Source organism: Felis catus, chromosome B3 (assembly GCF_018350175.1).
Source record: "Felis catus isolate Fca126 chromosome B3, F.catus_Fca126_mat1.0, whole genome shotgun sequence".
NCBI classification, from domain to species: Eukaryota; Metazoa; Chordata; class Mammalia; order Carnivora; family Felidae; genus Felis; species Felis catus.
The window spans coordinates 96609450-96622933 of NC_058373.1; the positions used below are offsets into that span (position 1 = coordinate 96609450).

General features: G+C 35.8%; 2 long non-coding RNA genes across 2 annotated transcripts in view; one reads left to right on the forward strand and one right to left on the reverse strand.

Moving 5' to 3' along the window:
* LOC109500825 overlaps nt 1-5193 on the forward strand; it is a 56619-nt gene extending 51426 nt beyond the window's left edge. Inside the window, exon 2 of the long non-coding RNA XR_002158598.3 lies at nt 3750-5193. This is a non-coding gene — a long non-coding RNA (uncharacterized LOC109500825). The remainder of the gene's footprint in view (nt 1-3749) is intronic.
* Nucleotides 1-13484, reverse strand: part of LOC109500824 — a 180862-nt gene that overhangs the window by 157577 nt on the left and 9801 nt on the right. The window lies entirely within an intron of this gene.

Here is a 13484-nt window from a genome sequence, read left to right on the forward strand (position 1 = left end):
ACATTAGATTCAACAAAAACCGACCATCAACAAGGCATATCATAGTCAAATTCACAAAATACTCAGGTAAGGAGAGAATCATGAAAGCAGCAAGGGAAAAAAAGTCCCTAACCTACAAGGGAAGACAGATCAGGTTTGCAGCAGACCTATTCACAGAAACTTGGCAGGCCAGAAAGGAGTGGCAGGATATATTCAGTGTGCTGAATCAGAAAAATATGCAGCCAAGAATTCTTTATCCAGCAAGGCTGTCATTCAAAATAGAAGGAGAGATAAAAAGTTTCTCAGACAAACAATAAAGGAGTTTGTGACCACTAAACCAGCCCTGCAAGAAATTTTAAAAGGAACTCTCTGAGGGGAGAAAAGATGAATATATATATATGATAGATATATATATATATATCAAAAGATTATATATATATATATATATATATATATATATATATATATATATATATCAAAAGCAACAAAGATTGGAAAGGACCAGAGAACACCACCAGAAACTCCAACTCTCTAAGCATCATAATGGCAATAAATTCATATCTTTCAGTACTCTAAACATCAGTGGACTCAATGCTCCAATCAAGACATAGGGTAACAGAATGGATAAGAAACAAGAACCATCTATATGCTGTTTATAGGAGACACACTTTAGACCTAAAGACACCTTCAGGTTGAAAATAAGGGGATGGAGAACCATCTATCATGCTAATGGTCAACAAAAGAAAGCCAGAGTCGCCATGCTTATATCAGACAATCTAGACTTTAAAATAAAGGCTGTATCAAGAGATGCAGAAGGGCATTATATCGTAATCAAGGGGTCTATAGGCCAAGAAGACCTAACAATTGTAAACATTTATGTGCCAAATGTGGAGGCACCCAAATATATAAATCAATTAATCACAAACATAAAGAAACTCATTGATAGTAATACCATGATAGTAGGAGACTTCAACACCCCACTTACAAAGCAAAATCCTGACCCCAGGCAGTGGGGTGGAAGGTTGTTTACAGCAGGCATGAGGCACCACCTCTGTTTATCTTAGCTAGCCTAGGGGATGAGACTGGTAGGATGCATGACCTCAGAGTTAACAAGGCACCTTTTCTTTTGTTAATCATCTCAGCTCTGGGCTGCTTCACCTGCAGCACAGCGGTCTATAGCCCAATTTACCTGTTTACCTAGCTTGGTCCTACCTTCCTTGAAAGGAGCTTTCTGCTATAGTACTAAATTGGGGGGTGCTTCTACCCTGAATACCTAATCTTGTTTATTTCATATACCTGTGTTCTATATTGGGTCCTTTGCCCCACCCTCTCTATACTGGGACTTCTGCCCCGCCTTCTCTATACTTATTTACCTAATCTTGTTTACCCAAATTTGGGTCTGAGCATCCTATAGCTTTGTAATTCTTTATGCCTTGTTAACCCATTAGTGTAAACCCAGGGAGTTTCTAAGCTTATTCCCCATTGGTTGTCTCCTACCAGTATAAGAGTGAATAATTCCCTAGGAAAAATATATAAAAGTTAAAAAAAAAAAAAAAACCTTGGAGATTTTGCATTTTCATATACTTTTGCATTGCATTCTTATATAGGATATGTAGAAAACTAAGCCCAGAAACATTAAATTTTTGATGATTTCTTTACAAGAGTTGTTAAGTACTTACTATTCTATATAAGGATGTTTTGAGAAAACTATTACCATTGATGACTTTGTAATATCACTAAATACATTTTGGTTTTTTTATAGCAATATAGTGGTAGCGTTAGGAATTCAACACTCTTTTACATCATCTTTGCCTAGGAAAAAAAAACAGATGTAAATTGCCATCAAACTGTTGGTGATTGTGTGTGTGTATGTAATACTATTACCAAACAAAGATTTTAGTCCATGCATGGAATAAATAAAAGGAAGAAACTGGCCAGGTATGATGTGTAGGGTCAATTAATTTAGTTTTCCTAACTATGAACACATTTGTAGACAATTCCAATAATATTAAAACTTTATATGTCAGAAAAAGTGCAGTGCTAAAGATGTAAAAGTTGATCCTCCTGAAGCAATGTACAATTTAGCCTTCATTGGGAAGACAAGAATATTGTTGTGCAGTGGACTGGAGGGAACTTGAATTAGCTCAGTCAATTAAGTCATGATTAATTTATGTTAGATCCTGCTCCCCTGAGTCTATAAAAGCCAAGACTTTAGTTAACTGGCAGTATTTAGTTTAATAAAAGTAAAGTCTTTAAAAATGAATTCTGGAGAGAGGAAAAAAAAATCTACTGACACAATCAATAGACAGCAAGATTCCCATTTTAATTTGTGTCAATGGAAGTTAAAATAAATTTAGAAACTAATAAGAACAGGGTTGCTCCGTTCAAATGGATAACCAAATTTCCCAGATAGTTATTAGCATGGCTTATACAGCAGCTCTGGGTGGACGTGTGACAAATCTTAAATATGCACAAGAGCAACGGCTTTCTTTGTGGCAATTGCTGCCACGAGTGATGGTTCATGTTCTCTCCGGATCTAACAAGAAACATTCAGTTGCTAGTGTCTTCGGTCAAAAATGATTCTGCAGGGGCTGCAAGTAGATTTTCATTATTCTAATTACCCATCTGAACATAATGCATGAGCCTAATGTGCCTTTGTGTATTTAGGGTATATTGAGAGAGAGTATATGTGGTTATAGACCTAGCTGGGTTCCTGAGCCACAGAGAAGAGAGTAGAGGCTTATTCAATCTGTTCAAGGAAAAAACCAAAAATGAATCTTAAGGCAAATGTCTGAGCTCCATTCACACAGCAGCTCAGAGAGTCTAAATATTGTGTGAAAATTTTATTGAAGACAGGATTAACAACTCTAGGAATATCTTCTTGGCCCATGAAGAAAAATTATGTAACTGATTGGACTCATCTCACTTTTCTGAAACATTTGAATAAACCTTACCTCGGTAATCTGAGTTCTAGAAAAGTCATGAATAATGTCATCATAGGGGACTGACACTGAGAGAGCAATTATTGTATGTTATGCAATGAATGTTTTCTACAAGTTCAAATATTATGTTCCCTACACTGCCATGTATGGATATTGCTAGACCTAATACCAAAGCAGTTGAGAACTTTGGATCTGGAGTCTGCCTCAGTTTCAGTTCCAATTCTGTCATCTACGAGTAGTGCAGTCTTAAACAATTTATTTATCCTCTTTGACCTCAATTTTTTCATTTAATACTGATTAAAGTGTCCACTATATAGGTTGTCATGAGGATGAAATAAAATATGTATATAACATCCTGAGCACTTTGCCTGACATGCAGTAGAAACTCATGAAATGTATCTCTATTATTTGTTGTTTAATGTCAGTTACCAACTTACTTACAGAGTATAAGGGGTGATATCTGGGGGGGCCTTTATCAGTTTCTGGCTAGAACACACAGTTCCATGGTTCTAAGCCCTTTGTTTTATGCTCAGAAAGAAAAAAGAGCAGAATGGGATGAATTAGAACCATTTGTTTACCTACTGGTTATTTTCCATCATTTTTAATATGTCAACATAACTGTCTTATATGTATTATAATATAAATTTTAAAATCACAGTATGTCATGCAAAATGTCAAAATCATAACATTTAATTTGCTTTTTACTTATTTATATTTCTATTTATGTAAGTATAAATGTAAATATATTTATACTTGTTGATTTTTAACAGGAAAGAATCATACTTGAGCTTTTTTTCTTCAAACTTAACAGGTTTTCTGCATTCCTAGGAATTCTGGCTAAGGACATCACATCAGATATGAAGTAACGGTTCAAAAAATGACAATGAGAAAGACAAACCCGCCATGATTGTAAATGCCTAAGTGCTCACATTATCCTTCATGAACCACACGCTTCAAGTAGTGATCAAGCACAGACAGCCGTCCTTCTCACAGGCAATGTGGCGTAAAGTAAGGAGTCCCATCTTTGTGACATGCCATATTTCACTGCCAGCAGGAGAGAATTTTTTGTTGTTGCCAAAGTCAGTCAGTAGATAATGATCTAGTATCTCAAATGTGTCATTTTTCTGAAGCAACTATCATAGTTTCTATTGGTCTGGCAAATCAACAATGCCTTGTTCACATTGAAACATTAACTGTACAATGGAAAGAACGTGTTGTTGACAACAATGCCACTTGTATTAGGATCTTGAAAACAAAACCCAAAGAGAAAGGTATGATAAGTGTTCTGTTCTCTGCAGTGGAGATGATGATGCCCTTGTGTAATGATAGACTGATGTCTCTAAGAGGAAAATAACAAAAATGAACTGCTTTCTAGGTCTGACAAAGGATAGATCACTAGAAATAAATTTTAAGAATTGGTTAGGAAAAAAAAAAACTGTGGAGACCTCGTATATCTGCACAAAAGTCAGGTACCCTTTTGAAAATTGGGGAAAATGGTAAAAAACAATTACTGTCCCATGTGCCTAATTGTTACCTCAAACGCTCATTTTCTTATAAAGAAACATCTGTGCATTGTCAACAACTTGTAAAATACAGATGGACAAAAAAAGGATCATTAAATAATCTGTTATCCCACTGCCTACTTTTGCACCAGCATATCACATTTTCTGCAAAGAAACTACTGTGAGCTTTCTAAATTGTGAATCTACTCAGAGCTCCCTAATGGCTCCTGGACACACCTAAAATAAAGTTTAAATTTCCATGCCAACACAGCCAGGACAACCTGGTCTCAGGCATTCTCTCTTCTTCCTAAATTTTCCACCATTCTCCCGCTAGCTCCTTTTGCTCTAGCCAAGAATTGAATGGAGATTTATCAAACATGTCAAGCACATTCCTAGCATGGGACATTTTTGGCTGCTTCCTGATTGGAATATTCTTCACCCAGATACAGCCTTTGCTGTGCACATCACTCAGAATTCTGCCCAAACATCGTCCCTTCAGGGGCCCTCCCTGACAACCCACCCAAAGCAACACCCCTCCCATGACACCCTGTCCTTCACCCTGTTACTTTGTAACCACTGCACCACTTACCAACTTTGTATTGCTGTTCACTTGTTGATCTCCATGTTGTATAAATCCACTAACATGTAAGCTGCTTGAGGATAGGAACTTGATGTTTTGTACATCAGATGCATCCCCAGTGCTGATCAAGTTCTATACCTATTGTGTGCTTCAAACAATATTTATTGAATAAATGAATACCCAAGGTTAACGTTTTGGTTACTAAAGTAAAAAATAATGTGTTGGGGTGCTTATCTGTGCCAGTGGTTCTTCTATGTGCTTTATGTGTATAAACTTAATTAATCCTCCCAACAATTGAATGAAAAAGGTCTTATTCTCCCCCCTCTTATGAATGAGGAAATGGAGGCATGGGATGTTGAATAACTTGCCCAAGATGGAGTTAGGAAATGATGGGACTAGAATATGAACCCAAGCAGTCTGGCCTTAGAGCCAAACTCTCAATCACTAGTTCTGCCTCTCACACTCATACACTCACATGAACAATATGCACACACAGTCATACTGAACAGAGTGTATGGGATATACTTTCCCACGTAATTAAATATCCTCTGGCAATATCAATTTTATGCCTGTGCCATATTCCACTCTGGGGGTTTGCCAGAGGGATTGTTAAACCATTATCATAAGATAAATATTTAGAGCTATTTTTCTTCACTACTGTTATAATTAATGTTATTTTCTATAAATCAAATTATCAGATTAAAAAGATGCACGGTCTCCAGGCTTTAAACAAATTTATGTTAACAAGTGGTTCCCCCAAAAAATTAACTTTATATCCATTTATATTACCCTTATAAACCTGAGCAATATATATATTAAATTTTAATCATTTTGATAAAAATTTTGTATTTGAATTTTAATTATTTGTAGGCTTTGAAACCCTTTTCTAGTTTGTAATTGCCTTGAAATTTATATGTTGTTTTATGTCAAAAAGGAATTTCATTTATATAATTATGTGTGTGCGCACATGTTTTGTTCAGAGAGAAAGAGACTGCAAAAGCAGAAGAGAGGATGAGAGAGAGAGAGAGAGAGAGAGAGAGAGAGAGAGAGAGAATCTCAAGGAGGCTCCAAGCAGAGCAGAGAGCCTGCTGTGAGTCTGGATCTCATGACCACAGGATCATGACCTGAGCGCAAATCAAGAGTCAGACGCTCAACTGAATTAGCCAACCAGGCCCTCCTTTTTGTGTGTGTATCTTTTATTCTGTGGTTCCCAATTAGTTTTTTACATTATTGAACAAACAGCCTAATGCATACCATATTCAACCTACTTTTAATCTTTGGTTTTGTTTACATGCTTTTATTCTAAAATGGAAAGCAGGTTTGCAAGCACTCTGTTTTGGCAAATGTTTACCTTTGATACTAAGCCAGTCATTGGGCACACTGGTATTTCCCCTAAAAATGAAGAATTAGTTAAAAGAAAGCAAATAAAAAGAGACTAACATTTCACCCGACTATTGACTTGGTCTCCCGTCTCTCTGGGACTACCAGAGAGAACCAACGATGTAGATAATGATATGTGTGCAATAGAGGAAAAATGCCAGATCATTTCATGATTTTATATTTTATCTTAACCTAGCTGGTTACTGAGTAATTTATTACAAAACTGTGCCAGGTCAAAAAAGAGGCATTTAATTTTTCACAGTGGAATAGCTCAGAATTAACTTCGTGCTAGGGGCTATGCTAAGCAATTGATGATTTGTGTGTGTGTGTGTGTGTGTGTGTGTGTGTGTGTGTGTGTACACACACATATAGCATATGCACATGTATTTTTTACATATCACACATATCTTACATATACATCACATATTATGTATGTAATTTCATGTCAATTACAAACATATTGATAGATAGAGGCACCTGGGTGACTCAATGGGTTAAGTGTCTGACTTTTGATTTTGGCTCAGGTCATGATCTCGCCTCGTGTCAGCCTCTTTGCTAACAGTGAGGAGCCTGCTCAGGATTCTCTTTGTCTCCCCATCTCTCTCTGCCCTTCTCCTTCTCTCTCTCAAAATAAATAAATAAAATTTTTTAAGAAAGAAAAAAACAAATATATTGATGGATAGATCATCCAGTGGCAAAATTATTCTTTCTCATCTAATTCAATGGAGGTTTTCTATATAAATGCTCCCACTTCTGGAGAACATTTTGATAAGAGGAATACACAAACATTTTTTAGTGCCTTTCACCAGTGCCCAATGGTAAATAAGAGAAAAGAATTTGGGAGCAGAAATTCAATTGAATTATTCTGAGCACTGAGCTTTGAATAATTGTAAGAGTTGCAGAACTCTTTGTATCCACAGTGATATAAAGAAGTCACCAAGACATGAATCAATACAACACTGACTGTCATGGGTCATTGGAGCAGCCTGGAGAAAGAGACAGAATCAGATGACAAAAGAAGAGGACATTTAAAACAGAACAAGAAAACAGTCTTTTGAGAGGCTGTCTTGAAAAAAGGTATCTCCAATTTCTAGAGAAAAGGGATAAAGTCAAACTTGAACAACTATCAAAAATAGGTGACTAGACTGCACTGTGGATAAACATTTTTAAAATAACCTTTTGGTAAAATATAGGCCATTTTTTCCAAAGAGTAATTTAACTCTTCTCAATAAATAATGATACTTGATTAAGTCTCATGTTAAAAGAACCCCTTTAGATGCTGAAACTATATCTAATCAGCACTAGAATAAATCCCATTGGTTTCAGGTTGGCCAGTAGAGCAGAGTTCCAGCACTTTTAAAATGTCACTATTACCCTTTCCCAAGCCACCATCATCTCTGACTTGGAACACTGCAAAGGTTTTCTAGTGGGCTTCCCTGAGTCCACACTTAGTGCCCTCTACACTTTACTCCCTGAACAACAGGCAAAGTTCAAGTAGGGTTGCCTTATATCAAAGAGTGTCATGCTACTATTTGTACCAGTGCCTTTGTGATGAAATCAATGATTCATGCAACTTCAAAGGAAAGAATTCATTATTTTTGTAACAAATTGGAGATATAACCACTATCCCTCTCCATGTCTGTCCATAGACCCTGAACACAAAGTTCAGATACCTTCTGCTTCTGTGGGCAAAGCATCTTTTCCTGTGTCTCAGTAAGACATTACTCCAGTAAGAGATTATTACTCCAACCAGTAACAATCATTTGATTTCAGGTTACAATTCGTAAACTTGGTTTTCCTTATCTCCCTGACCAGTCCTTAATTTCTATTGATGATTTCTACTCCTCTTCCCAATTTTGGAGTAGTTATGCCCATTCTATACTCTTCTATTCTAAAATTATACCAGAGCTGAACTCACCCAGTCCCATGGCGTTATATAGCATTTGTACACTAACAAACTAGAAAAGTAGATCTGGAATTCATCTCTTGCTTGAGTGACTATTTCATAAATGCAGCCACATTCAGCATGTCCTTTGTAATGTCCAATGGATAACTCAAAATTAGTAAGTCCAAAACAGAACTCTTGAATTTTTCCTCTGGTCCCTAAAGTGTGCATTTCAGAAACTGGGCAGCAAAATCCACTCTGTGGTTCTGCTCTAAAACTGTGAAATCATTCTTAAGTCTTGTCTTTCTCTCATCTACTAACCCACTGCCATATCTATCAGCACATTTTATCTCCACAATCAAAACATATCAAAATAAAATTCAGAACCCAATCACTTCTCACATCTGCTACCACATTGGTCCAAACACCAGCTTCTCTTTTGTGGACTACTGCAACAATAGCCTGACTGGTTTTACTGTTTTCACCCTTGCTCCAAAAACGCTTGGTGTTTCATTCCGCACCTACAGTGGTGTGTTTAAAATGTAAATCTGATCGTTTCACTCTCCTGCTCAAAGTTACCCCAATTGTATTTAGAGTGAAATCCATCTTTCTTACTATTTTTTTCATGTCCCCATGCTCTGATCCCTGACCTTAATCTTATAACTCTTCAAGTCTTCTGCTCTAGTCTTACTGTCATCTTTGTGGTATCACCAAGTCAGGAACAATCTCAACTCCCAGCCTTTCCCCTTTGGTCGCCATGACTCAAAGCCTTTTTCCCAAATCCCACCAAATTCGCACATATACACAAATGTTCACAGGACCTACTTTTAGTACATTCAGGCTCTGCTCATCTGTCACCCTCTCAGAGAGGTCTTCACTCAACGTTCACACCACTGTTCACACACATCTCCCATTATTGTAGATCTTCTTGTGATATTTTATTCACCTTCCTAGTCTATTACATCAGTAGCTGTTCATTTGCATATTCTCTGTCCTCCTCACTAGAACATAAACTTTATGAGGTCAGGCATATCACTGGTTTAGTTCCTCTATATGCAAATTGTCTATACCCCCAGTGTCTAGAATGGTACCCAGCACATAGCAATTCTTCTACAAGTATTTTGAATTAATTATTATATTAGCTAGCATTCAAAGTTGTCACCCAACATTGCTTTGTTTTGCAATAGACACGGAACTGTTAAAATATATGGCAAAACTAATGCAAAAATTATCAAAATGACCTTTTAAAAATTAGTAGATATAAATGTATAGAAATACCACCAATATCTGGGTATTAATTCTATATCCTGTCACTGTACTGAATTTGTTTCTTCTAGTAGTTTTGTGGTAGAGTCTTCAGGATTTTCTACATATAGTACTATGTAGTCTACAAATAGTGACAGTTTGGCCATAGCAACATTTTTCTAGATAGGTCTCCTAGGACAAGAGAAACAAAAACAAAAATAAACTATGGAACTCCATCAGAATGAAAAGCTTCTGCGCAGCAAAGTAAACCATCAACAAAACAAAACAAAAAAATGAAAATCCATTTTTCTTACTATTTTCTTCATGCCCTGGCCCCATGCTCTGAATGGGAGAAGAGATTTGCAAATGATATGTGCAATAAGGAGATAATATATAAAATATATAAAGAACTTATACAACTCAACACCAAAAAGAAATCTTATTTAAAAATGGGCAGAGGACCTGAGTAGAAATTTTTCCAAAGCCATACAGATGGCCAACAGACACATGAAAAGATGCCCAATATTACTAATTATCACAGAAATGCAAATCAATACCACAATGACATATCACCTTGTGCCAGTTAGAATGGCTAAAATCAAAATGACAGGAAATAACAAGGGTTGGAAAGAACGTAGAAAAAAAGAACTCTCATGCACTTTTAGTGGGAATGTAAATTGGTAGAGCCACTGTGGAAAACACTATGGAGGTTCCTCAAAAAATTAGTAATAGAAATACCATATAATCTAATAATACCACTATGGGGTATTTACCCAAAGAAACTGAAAATACTAATTTGAAAAGATATATTCACCCCTATTGCAGCCATATCTGGGCTAGGCAAGATTTGATTTTGTCTAGTCATTTACAATGGCTTTTGTAAATCTAAATGTCCATCAATAGATGAATGGATATAGAAAATGTGGTATATATACACAATGAAATTACACATCATAAAAAAGGATGAGATTATGCCATTTGAGAAACACAGATGGACCTAGGAGTAATATGCTGTTAAACTGAAAAAGACAAATACTATATGATTCCACTCATAAGTGGAATCTCTAAAAAATGAATAAACAAACAAAAAGCAGAATCAGACCTATAAATACAGACAACAAACTGATGGTTGCTAGAGGGGAGAGGGTGAAGGGTTGGACAAAAATAGATGAAGGGGAAAGGGATGTATAAGTTTCAAGTTATGGAATGAGTAAGTCATGGGACTGGAAGACACAGCATAAGGAACACACTTAATGATATTGTAATAGCAATGTAATGGGACAGATGGTAGCTACACTTCTGGTGACATTAGCAGAACATATAAACTTGTCAAATCACCTAGTTGTACCCTAAAACTAATGTTACGTTATATATCAATTATCATAAATAATAAATGGAAAAAAAATAGATGTAAAAGGAGAGATCTGACCCTTGTATTTCCCGTAAACAAATCCACTGAAAAAGGGGGGATGAAGTCATTAATCCAAAATTTTAAACAGATAACATAATTTGTTAATCCATTACCACCATTACACCCAAAATATTTTTGTGTATAAAAAGTTATCACTTCCTCTGTAGATTATTGAATAAAGACTACTTCCTCTTGCACTGTTGGTAGGAATGCCAACTGGTGCAGCCGCTCTGGAAAACAGTGTGGAGTTTCCTCAAAAAATTAAAACTAGAACTACCCTATGACCAGCAATAGCACTGCTAGGAATTTACCCAAGGGATACAGGAGTGCTGATGCATAGGGGGACTTGTACCCCCATGTTTATAGCAGCACTTTAAACAACAGCCAAATTATGGAAAGAACCTAAATGTCCATCAACTGATGAATGGATAAAGAAGATATGGTTTATATACACAATGGAATACTACTTGACAAAGAGCAAGAATGAAATCTGGCCATTTGCAGCAACGTGGATGGATAATAAGCCAGGCAGAAAAAGACAGATACCATGTGTTTTCACTTGTATGTGTATCCTGAGAAACTTAAAGAGGACCATGGGGGAGGGACAAAGGGAAAAAAAAGTTACAGAGAGGGAGGGAGGCAAACCATAAGAAACTCTTAAATACAGAGGACAAACTGAGGGTTGATGTGGGGTGGGGGAGAGGGGAAACTGGATGATGGACATTGAAGAGGGTACTTGTTGGGATGAGCACTGGATGTTGTATGGAAACCAATCTGACAATAAATTTAAAAAAAAAGACTCCAATATGTGATTGCTTCAATTATATTCTAAATTCTGTTTTTTCTGTATTGTTTTGTCTCCCTCCCCCCCCTTTTTTTTTTACTTTATAGTACACTGTGTTGTTTAATGACATATCTTGGGCATATGCCTAAAATTCTTTAGATCTATACTAGTTTATGGTATAGATTTGACTGTGAGAACTCTCCTTCCCCTAGACCAACTCTAAAAAAGATTTAAAAATTTTAAATATATAAAATTAAAAAGATTTTCTTAGTACAAATGACTTTTTAAAAAAATTCTAAAATTCCATTTAAACTCAATATTTATTGACAATAAAAATGTTCTTTTAAATTACGCTTTTTTTAAGGTTTAAGAATACTTGAGGATTTAAAAAATAATTTCAATAGCCTAAATTAATGGTTCAGCTTGTTTCTCCTCCAGAATTATATGTAGTTGTTTTTTTTTCTATTCATTAAGGGAAAGTCACCAGTTTCAAAGATCATAATGTTTGAAATTGATCACATATATTTTTTTAGAATTCTTTATTCCAATTTCAAGTTGCCTGGATGTTTTAGCTAGATAATCTTTTTTCTTTATGCATGAGTTATAAGCACTACATTATTTTTAATTTAAAGATTTTCTGATTTTTTTTGGTAACATATCTCTAAAATTTACCTGAATTTGCTTGTTCTGTGAATTCCTGAGATACATTGTATATATGGCTAGAGACTAAAGATGTGGCAAATGCTCTCCTTCTTCCTATACTGGAGCCTCTATCATAACACAGAGCCAATCTAAATGGTATTTAAAAGTTTATGCCCAAGGGAAGTGTTCTCTATTAACTATAAATGTATACAATTAAACCTAAAGCACAGTCACAGTGTTTTAATCAGGAAAGCTCAGAGTCATTTCTGTCCTGTGGGGTAATAAATGAAGGCAAAAGCAATTGAACATGCTTTCTGATGTGTTAAGTGATATATGGGCTCTCTTGAGTCACCAAATTGAAAGGGCCACATGCTTAGTTAATCAACACTACACTGCCATATTGGGGGAGAGGTGATAAATTTCACAGATGGTACATTCACAGGGGTCAGGGTAAAATAGACTTGATCAACCACCTCAGTAATTAAAAGGATGTGTTTAAATGCCTATTATCAAATGCTTTACTATAAAAGAGAATTAATTTTTTATTCTCAGTCATTCACCATAAGTGAATTTAATAATACTATCAACCACAATGGTCAAAGCTGGCCATTGACTAATATGTACTGACTAATATGTTGACAATTAGGGTAGAAAATCAGGTCCTGGGAGACCAGTTAATGCACTTCTTTTGAGAATTTTCAGGGCTGATTAGAACAAAACCACATCCAGAGAACCATTAAGACTACACTCAGAAGACAAATTGCTGTTCCTGTAGGCTTTTCTCCTTCAAGGATAAAGCCATGTACTCTCTGCCTAGAAACATTGTTTCTCTTGCACACAATCTCAGTGCAAAAGAACAAAAGCAATTTTTAGACAAAACTTAGTCACCTTCCATTTCAACAGTGTATGCCACAACTTATGTTTGTATGTGTGTTAGAATGGGCAAGTGATATTTCTAGAATTAAAAGTTTGGTGCCTGTTTTCTGATAAAATATTTTGTGTTCTGAAATTCCAGTAGTTGTTTACATTTTTTGAAGCATCGAAGTTGAATTAAATAGCATATATGGATTTTTCCTATCAATGGAGAGAACAGGGTTTCCTAAGTCTTTCCAATTCAACAAATTTAAATTTTTC